At 33.9% G+C, this 10,508-nt stretch overlaps 1 protein-coding gene and 1 long non-coding RNA gene across 3 annotated transcripts in view; both read right to left on the reverse strand.

Annotated features, from left to right (window-relative positions):
* The window catches only part of LOC135835409 (uncharacterized), a 32,773-nt gene extending 27,151 nt beyond the window's left edge, over nt 1–5,622 (reverse strand). The window contains exon 1 of the mRNA XM_065349647.1: nt 66–5,622. The gene's annotated coding sequence lies outside the window, so the exon portion shown is untranslated. The remainder of the gene's footprint in view (nt 1–65) is intronic.
* Nucleotides 5,623–8,444: 2,822 nt separating this feature from the next.
* Nucleotides 8,445–9,912, reverse strand: LOC135835420 (uncharacterized). Of its 2 annotated transcripts, none has more exons than XR_010556884.1 (4): nt 9,898–9,912; nt 9,231–9,490; nt 8,998–9,165; nt 8,445–8,816 (listed from the first exon to the last, which is right to left on the reverse strand). It is a non-coding gene; the product is annotated as an uncharacterized LOC135835420 (long non-coding RNA). The 2 variants fall into 2 exon arrangements; XR_010556883.1 differs by lacking the exon at nt 9,898–9,912 and adding an exon at nt 9,798–9,812.
* Between the last annotated feature and the right edge of the window lie 596 nt (nt 9,913–10,508).

The following is a 10,508-nucleotide window of genomic DNA, read 5'->3' on the forward strand; positions in this document are numbered from 1 at the left end:
TCGTTCTCACAGCACTGCTCGCGGTATAGGCAAGTACAAAAATACCAATGTCTAAATTCCCTTACCCAGCTGATTGAGTGTCCTTGAAGGTAGTTGTCCGCTACTTTTAGAACAGGATATTCACATGACGAAGAAAACATTCTTTTATAATACTGGTAACCATTGTGCTGTTTGGCGCTAAATGAATAAGCGAATCATAATCGATGTAGCCTACTGAAATGTTTATTGTAGGTATGTGCATGAAACACTGAAACAATTCGGAGAGTAATAATTTTACTGGAAGTACCTACCTAATTAAAATAAATAATTATTTTATAACATTGTTAAACCTCGCCTATCAACTTCAAATCAAAAGAGTAGGTAGGTACTGTATGCTCAAAATGAAGAAATAAATAAAATACCCAACTCTGAAAAAAAAAATCAAAATTCGTCCATTTAGAGGAAACACCTCAATATAAATTAAAACATGAAAAACTCCAAGTAAGTAATATGAACTCACTGAACATAAATTTGGATTCGATTAGGTACTGCTGTTTTTTTTTTTTTCAATAACAAGTGGGGCGATGGGTAGGTTTGAGAGTAAAATTTATGATGAGAGTGCTAGATTCACATTGGTAATATATTATCTAAGCGGAATACAGGGGTTTCAAATTATGATTATGTACTTTCGTCTACCTCCTTCCTATCAGCTTGGGTAGGTAAAAAAAGTAGGAAATTAACGTTCGAAACTCACTTATCCCGCTAGTACTCAGCATTCTAGACAACTTTTGTCATTATATCATTTTTTCGATTAAATCAGTCGTTTTCTTAAAATAAGGCAAAAATGAATTTTGAAAAAATCAAAATTTTATTATTTTTGGGTAAGATACGCCGAGATAATCAGTTAAAGATGGGTTTTACCTTAATTTGAGGTCGCTGAACTCAAATTTCGATTCTATTGCATCCAAAAAATCAACCCCGCATCCCTATCATAAAATTAACCCCCAAATTCAGCCTTCTCCCACTAAAACAATTTTTTTGAAAAAAACTGTTCACAGGCGCATCAATAATCTTTGGGTGCGATCACATACAAAATTTCACCTTATTCTGACGATTTGAGCCCAAAATACAGCCAAGAAACACATTTTTTGTCAGTTTTTCATCGAAACGAGAAATATGCAGGCACAGTGTATGAGCTGTAGTAGGCTTTATTTTACAATCTGAAATCTGCGTTGGAACTTTAAAAATAAATTTCTTGGGTTGTACTGAACAAATGAAGCTGTAATTTGGCAGACGAATTCATCACTACACTATCATTGAGCATTTTGAAGCATTTTTTCAAAAAAATATTTTTCTGGGGAGGGGGGGTGGATCTTGGAGTCAACATTATAATAGGGATTCTGTGTTTATATTGGTAATTGGAGTGAAATTGACCCCCCGTCCCCCCTCAAATTAAGAGAAAACTCTTCACTTTTGAACTGTTTTGTGAAATTTACCCCAAAATCGATGAATTTTTATTTTTTTAGAATTTGTTTTTGATTTTATTCTAACTGTAGGGCTCGTGTAATAAAAAAAATGATTACGACAAAAGTTGTTTACACCCCTCGAAAGACAAATTTTCAAGAGCTTTCGCCCTCTCGTGAACCTGTTCTCTTTTTTTAAACCAAAATTATTAACATCCTGAAAAAAATATTTCCGATATTAAAATTTTAAAAGCATAAAAATAGTTTTCACCCACGCAAATGGCTATTGTACCTACAAAAGCTTCAGATAACTCGAAGTCTCGTAGTCTTCCCCATTACCTATTTAAAAAAATTAAAAAATTAAAAAAGTTCTCGGATGCTTGCACACAAGGCGCAGCAGTTCGAGTACCATAGCAGCGATGAAAACCAAAAAGCGATTACAAGAGGTAGGTTTAGGGACAAATAATGAAACTTTTTTCAAAAACGTCAAGCGAGATATTATTTGCAATCCGAATTCTGTATTCGAAACTAATAATATGATTTAAATATTCGAATATGTACTTTCAAATAGGTATGTTATTTTTTTTTAAATTTGATTGTTGGGAATTCAGTAAGGTCATTGCTACTTGCTAGTAAGTATCCGAAAATTTTTCGATGTGATAAACTGACAAGGGAAACTCTTGAGGTGTCACCCTCCGATTTGAACAGGATCGCGATTTTTGGAAAGAGCACAGTCTAAAACCCCCAGAACCAAATTTTCAGCTGCCCAACTTGATTTTTTGATTTTTGGCGAATGTTTAAAAATTAAAAATCAACTGTTTCTGGTGATTCGTGTTTAAAAAAAAAAAAAAGTTCGTACTATGATCAGTAAAAATGATCAAAATAAGTCCTAAAACTGATATTTATTCCTCAAATCCAAATATTTTTGGGAGGGACACCTCAAGAGTGGTTTTTTGACCAGCTTTTTTCATAGTAAAAATATCTAAAAAATTATACGTTTACCGTTTGCGAGGAAATTTTGGAAATTGGCACTAATCGCTGTTATCGAGTTCAGAATCAGCCCTCCTGACCGAATTTCGCTGCTTCGAGCTCTTTTCGCAGCGTCCAGTGTGATTTTCTGAGTTTGTCCTGCTTTTAATATGATGGTATGGTCATTGTATGACATAATAATTCGGAAAATCACCCTGTTTCCAAAAACGATTCGAAACAGTGAAATTCGAACTGAGGAGGGGGAGGGTGGTTCTGAACTCTATACAGCGGTTCGTGCCAATTCTCAAAATTTCCTCTCAAACAGGAAACTTTTGATTTTTTAGATAGTTTTATTATGAATAAAGCTGGCCAAAAAACCGCTCTTTAGGTGTCACATCCACAATCGGCTCAAATGTGAATAAATTCGTTAAACAGGTCGAGTATAACACACAACTCGATTTTTAACTGCCCAATCTTCATATTCACGCCTTCTGGAGCATTCAAAATTCTGGAGAAATTGAAAAATCGCGCTGGAGGCTCCAGAATGGCTGAAAATGGCAGAATTCGCTTTCATGGAGAGTTCTGGACGAAATACAGCGATCCGCGCAAATTTCGAAAATTTCCTCGCAAATGGGACGCTTTTGATTTTTTGGATATATTTATCATGAAGAAAGGCTGGTCAAAAAACCACTCTTTACTCTTGAAGTGTCTCTTCCAAAATCGGTTCGTTTACTGATCAACTCTGAACTCACTCAGATCAAGTACGTACTTTTTTTTAAAAAAGCAAAAATCACCAAAAACAGTCAATTTTGATTTTTCAAACGTTCGCCAAAAATCTAAAAAGAGATAACTTGTCACTTTTGAGCTGATTTAAATTGACGAATTTTGATTTTTAGAGAATTTTTATTTATTTTTTGCTTTACTCCAAGCATAGGGCTCGTGTAAATGCAAAAGTTTTGATGCTAATTTCTTACTTTCATTTACCTACTCAAGTTGAAAGGAAGTAGGTAAGCGAAAGTAGGTAGTTAGCATTTGAAACCCCTGTATTCTACTAGTATACTTGACATGATGTTGAACAACCTTTGTGATTATAATTTTTTCGATTAGATGTGCCCTGTGTTCAACTTCAAGTCTTGAATATAGAGCATAGGCCTAAAGGAACTTTGAAGAAATCAAAATTCGCCAATCCAGTGAGAAAATTCCACAAAACAGTTGAAAAGGGACGAGTAATTGAGTCAAAACTAGAACAAAAATCAATTGAAGACGTCATAGCAAAAAGGACATATGTGTGAAAGTTGTATTTTGAGAAATAACTGTTTGAAAGTTTGAGTGCTTGTGAAGTTTAGAAATGTGCATATTTGAACATGGTGACGATTTTATCTGATTTTCCCACTATCTAACTATATGAAATGCTATGCACCATCGGTCTGGAGGAAACTGTGTGTTAGCAGTAAGCGCTCAAACATTTCAAATTATATGTCCTTTTTGAAGCGAAAAATTGGCCAATTTTTTTTTTGATTTAAAAATGTTTTTGAGCAAATTTGTGGATTTAAACCAGGTAAATAATGGTTGATAACACAAAATCGACCTTGAGTAACCCATTATCTCTGAAAAAAGATCGATATGTTGAGTAAAAAAAAAAACAACAAAAAAGACAAGTTTTTTTGGCCAATTTTTTTTATTGATTTAAAAATGTTTTTGAGCAAATTTTTGGATTCAAACCAGGTAAATAATGGTTGACAACACAAAATCGACCATGAGTAACCCATTATCTCTGAAAAAGTAAATTTTCAATCGACTTCGCAGTTTTAAAATGGCGATATCTCACTGGTTTTTCGACTTTGTGAAGTGGGGGTGGTCTCATATGATAGAGGAAGGTCTGAAGAATAACAATATGGATTCGTCTCAAAAAGGACATATGTGTCATATATACCCCTTTTTGTTATGACGTCTTCAATTTCTTGGGCTGGCTGTAATGATATTGACTATTTTTTTTTTTTTTTTTGAAAAAATGGCAATTGTACGTTACGTACCTACAAAGCTCCAGATATTTCAAAGTCTCGTAGTTTTCCCCATTATCAATTCAAAAAAAAAAAAAAAAAAACAAGAAAAAACGAGTTCCTAAATTTGGGTTTTTGGTTATGGGTTCCAAAAAAATTACCATAATTTTTTTCAGGTCAAGGGTTAAGGTTAGGGAAATTTTTTTTGAATTTTTTAAAAATTAAATTGTCCAAATGCGTGTACCTACATATATGTATACCTACCCACACTTCTTGGTATTATTTATTCAACTGTGTAACAATAACGAACCTGCAAATGAACCATTTTAAATCTATTTCTGTGAAATTTCAAAACATATTGCCCACTTTTTCAAAAGTAATAGTACATTACATTACTAGATTAATAAAGTACCAGCGCTGTAACTTTGCACTCGTTCATAATCACACACTTTATTAATCGCGTAGTGTAAGACTGTAAGGTGCTTTACATAATAAACACTTGTAACCTCACCATTTTACACTTCTGTTGTTTAGATGCAAAAAATGTGCGTCTATGAGTGACCAAACTTCACTGGTTAAATTTGTTAAATTATGTCCAAACGTAACACGTACGTCGTACGTAATGGCGAGTTTCGCGGCTTTGCCACATAACACTAGGGATATAATACGCTCATTATGTACGTGTTTGACCCGACATTAGGTCGCTCATAATGACGTACATTTTGCATCTAGCGACAGAGGTGTAATGATGAGATTACGAGTGTGTATTACGTAAAATACCTTATCAGTCGTAGCCTTCAAAGTATTCAAAGACTCTTCAAATCCAGATAAAGTTCAGAATATGAATAAAAATGAAAAATTCATCAATTTTTTCAAGTTTAGCGCAAAAAACTCTAAAACATTGTGATTTTATTACCGACTTTTCTTAAGAAAAGTGGAGTACTGTATTTGTTGCGATGGTGGAAGTTGGGTCGGGGAGTGACTTTTCTTTACGTTTTGAGGGTCTGGGATCACGATACGACTATTCCCGAAAATTCAGGTTTCCTTATATAAGGTTTATATATATATACTCTGGATGCCAGAATACCGTCGAACGACTATTCATATACTGTCTTAGAGTACATTGCGAGATCCGACATATATATTTGCTTGCGACCAGACATGTCAACTATGCTTGGCATATATGCAGAAAAGTGAACAAAATTTTAAAATTGGTATAATTTCTGTTCTAAATCACTTATTAAAATTTTATTTGCACATTCAGTCTAATATTAAAAAAATGTATGTTTTGAAAAAGGTAATCAGATTTTTAGGCTAAATTTTGAAGAAAATTTTTGAAAATAGAGTCAAAGTAATTTGAATTTTTAGAAAGTTAAGACATCAAAAGAAAGCTTAAACAGCATAAAAATTTTTGATGTTTTTAAATTTTCCATAGGCCAATAAAATACTGAAAAATTGCAAGTCAAATTTGTTGTCGTGTACACTCAGGATCGATGTATTTGCATACATCTCCACCATCACATCACATTCTACTCACTACAAATTGACTTTAGAGCCTGCGTTCGTCCTTGCACCTTGATTTCTAAGCCATGCGCCCTTTGGTGGAAGTTTCTGAAAACTCATAGTTGACTTGTATAGTAAAATTAACCCATGACTTGTCAACTATAGTTGAGAAGTTGGTCAGTCCACTTGTATAGTAAAATTAACCCATTCAATAGTTGACATGTCTGGATACTAATACCTATACACAGGCATTACGAGATCCACCCCAAAAAATTTCGAAAAATGCTAAAAACTCAAATAATAACCCTACAACTTCGTTCGAACGCACGTTCCAGTGTGTAATCAGTGCCTTTCTATGCATTGCCGCCATCAATTTCGCGATCCGCATAAACTGAGATCCACTAACGGCCCGAACGTGATTTGGGGGTGGATCTCGCAAGATGCGTCGTTTATCTATTTTCAAAAATTGTATATAAGTATATAAATAATAGGTAAAACGAGATCCGGCTGAAAATGGGTGTACAGGGTCCTCCGGATCTCGCGAGTACCGTGGCATATGAAAGAACTTGCGAGATCCGGCAAAAGGATCTCAGGATCTCGCAATGCCCGATTTTATATAAAACGGATCTCGTAATGTATGGTTTTTACATGTATATATATAGGTATTAGTATCCAGACATGTCAACTATTGAGTGGGTTAATTTTACTATACAAGTGGACTGACCAACTTCTCAACTATAGTTGACAAGTCATGGGTTAATTTTACTATACAAGTCAACTATGAGTTTTCAGAAACTTCCACCAGAGGGCGCATGGCTTAGAAATCAAGGTGCGAGGACGAACGCAGGGTCTACAGTCAATTTGTAGTGAGTAGAATGTGATGTGCTGGTGGAGATGTATGCAAATACATCGATCCTGAGTGTACACGACAACAAATTTGACTTGAAATTTTTCAGAATTTTATTGGCCTATGGAAAATTTAAAAACATCAAAATTTTTTATGCTGTTTAAGCTTTCTTTTGGTGTCTTAACTTTCTCAAAATTCAAATTACTTTGACTCCATTTTCAAAAATTTTCTTCAAAATTTAGCCTAAAAATCTGATTACTTTTTCAAAACATAGATTTTTTAAATATTAGACTGAATCTGCAAATAAAATTTTAATAAGTGATTTAGAACAGAAATTATACCAATTTTAAAATTTTGTTCACTTTTCTGCATATATGCCAAGCATAGTTGACATGTCTGGTCGCAAGCAAATATATATATATAAAAACTGACACGCCGGGAATCGTCTAGTTTGAGCTCAAAACATCGAGAACTATCAAAATTTTTGACCCCCGACCTTTTTATCCAAAGTTGGGCCTACCGCAATAGCCATCATTTTTTACAAAAATTTGGCTAAAAAGTTACGAAAGCTCAAAGTTGTAAAACTCTTGAAAACCTCCGTTTTTTTTCGTTTTTTTGTGTATTTAAATGCAATTTACTCGAAATTTTGATCGAAGACATAGGTATTTGAGGTGAGGAAAATGATCTACGTAAAAAACTCTACAAGATGGAGTTGGTTTGAAAGTTTGCCGCGCCATAGAAAAAAACTTATAAAAGCTCAAAGTTGAAAGACTCTTGAAAAAATAATATGGTTTTTTCATGTTGTTTTGTAGTTAAATACAATTTACTCGAAATTTTGATCCAGGACATAGGTATTTGAGATGAGGGAGTTGGTTTCAATTTTAAAAGCTCGAAATTCGACAATACAAAAAAAAACATGAAAACCCTCTGTGAGCAATATCTGCGAAAGATCTGTTTGATAATAATTTTTCCCGTAGATGGAACATAATTGGTCTTTAATGACTTGGATTAATTAAAAAAATTAGCCAAAGGTCAGATTAATCGATTGCGGACGATTGCAAATAATCGGAGATAATTGATTATATGTATACACCTCTGCCCGAGCGTACGTACCCACGTACACGTATATAGAAATTTTACGGTCATGAGTGGTTACCATTTGAAGTCATCCGTTCCGTTGTGATGTGATAAGGGATTATTGAAATCATGAGAATGTTTATCTAAGTCGAAGTGTGGGGCGAATAGCACATCCCATTAGCACGGGAGCGACGTAATTGTCTATTTCCATTCTGAACATGATGTATTTATAATAAATTACTCTATGAAAGTTGAAAATGGTTGATAACCATTTTTATCTAAATGTGGAAAGATAATCCACATTTACGTTTCTAGGGAGATAATCTACTACATTATCTCCCGCTCGCTAATCGCTCGGCGGACAAATTAGCGATTCTCTCCCTAAAAAACGTAAAATATTTTATGGAACTGGGGAAATAATGTGATTTTCAACCATTTTGAGGTACTTCCCTCGCTTCGCTCGGGAAATAAACCTCAAAATTCGTTGAAGATCACATTATCTCCCTAGTTGCATAATATACTATTGATCGCAGAAGCGCCTAGCAAGTAGCAAGAGTGAATAAAGAAGCATTTTATTCTACTAACAAGATAAAATATATTACCGCATGCTTTGAATTATATATTTATAATATTATTGTAATTTGTAATCAATCTGATTAATAATTACTTTGCGTCACTTCGAAAACTTGAAAAATCTTCAAAAGTTACTTGTTACTTTGCTGTGGCGTGCGAAAAGAATATGATATGATTTTAAGACAAAGTACGTGATAAGTTTGATTTAACAAATATGATTTTAAGACAAAGTACGTGATAAGTTTGATTTAACAAAGTACAGTTTTATAACTTATTTTCAATACTACCTAGGTATTCGAACTAAGAGAGACCACGAGGTATTTGAAAACGAGCGATTATACCTCGGGTACAACGTGATACAAGAGGATATTATGTTTCTTCTTTTCCATCCTTGGATATGTTCACCTTTGGTAAAACGAGAAAATTAATTAAATTGAGAATATAATTTTGAAATGTTTCCATAATTTCGTGTATCTCTCTTCTAATGAACCTCAAGATAGATGTTTCATACGAAAATTATCATAACCTGAGATTCTACGAACCGAACCTCGAAAATCAGTCAAAAAAATAAAAACTAGAAACTTACTTTATTAATTTTCGACATACAAGTCGACTTTTTCATTTCTAGAAATCTACGCTGGAATTCGATGTTATCTTTTTGCGATTGTGTTTTTACTTCTAGAAGCCTTTTTTCTTTATCAAGAAGTTGACGTTGTAGTTCCATGTTCTGTACAATTAAACGATCCCGTTCCTCCTGCAAGTTCAACTTTTTAAATGATCAAGTAAACATTCACTCAATTGATTAGAAAATGTACTTACCTTCAACTTTTCCATTCTATTGTTTCAAGTCACTGTTCTCCGTATGCAAACCAACTGCTAAATAACACTGACAGTTGACACTACTGACAGTGCTGTTGTGGTATATGTGAGTTCAAACTAGAAAGTCATGACCGTAACTTTTCTATAATACGCGTACGCGTGTACACGTACGTTGTTTTTTTCGGAAGTCTTCGGAAATGCCTCGGAAGGATTCGTAAGACTTGGAGTTTTTTCATTTTCGCCTGGTTTCAGCATTTCACCTAATTATGCAGTTTTAATTTCGTCTTTCAACTCGTCATGAATGATGAAATTAAATGGAAATGGAAATGAAATATGAAAAATCAAAAATGTACATGTTTATATTGTTTTAAATGTAAAGATTTTTTGGTGCGCCATTTCAGTCAATTACGTTGCCCAGCGAACAGCGTTGAAAAATTAAAATCCAAAAAATGTGGGAATAAAAATTGAAAAATGAAAATCGTAAATCTTTACATCTTTTAACATTGTATTTTGATAATCATGATGGTAAGAACTAGGGCACTTATGAGGTATTATAGCTGAACTCACGTTGAACGGTTGAACGTTGAAGCTTGAGAGTTGATATTCCAGTATGATATTGAATTTGTATTAATTACTAAGAGTACCTATGTACTATGTAGATACCTACCTATATGTATTTTACATTGGTCCTTTCCTTTCTCCTTATAGAGTAGGTGGTAATAGGGATTTGACAAGATAACTGTCGCGATCTAGGAAATGGTAGTCAAAAACACCGGAACTAACGAAAGGTCCCGTTGTTATCAGCAATTTTCAACAATTTTCCTTTAATTTTCACAACATTACAGCAATTTTCAACAATTTTCCTTCAATTTTCACAACATTACATTCCAATGTTTATACTGGGACTATAGCGTTACCTTAATGCCAAATCCGAGGGACCCTGGAAAGTCGGAGACACTATTTATCTAAGTATGTATATGGCAACGTTGTTCGATTGTCGACTCGTATTTTCATTATAAAAACGTTCACGTAAAATTACATTTTAAAAACGATTTAATTTTTATTAAACTCAAGCTCTGTTCTATTCGCTGCTCCGAGCAACTCCGAGTTGCTTCGAGCAGCAATACTGTGTTCTATTGGCACATTTTTACTCGGAGTAATCCGTCTAATCGTTCTTTTCGCAAGGAGTAGAGTCAAAAGAGCAGCTCTAGAGCAGGTTTTTCTACACCTGCTGAAAAGGAAGTGCAGAAGGAGTAGAGTAAAAAGAGCAGATTTTTT

Source organism: Planococcus citri, chromosome 2, assembly GCF_950023065.1.
Source record: "Planococcus citri chromosome 2, ihPlaCitr1.1, whole genome shotgun sequence".
Taxonomy (NCBI): domain Eukaryota; kingdom Metazoa; phylum Arthropoda; class Insecta; order Hemiptera; family Pseudococcidae; genus Planococcus; species Planococcus citri.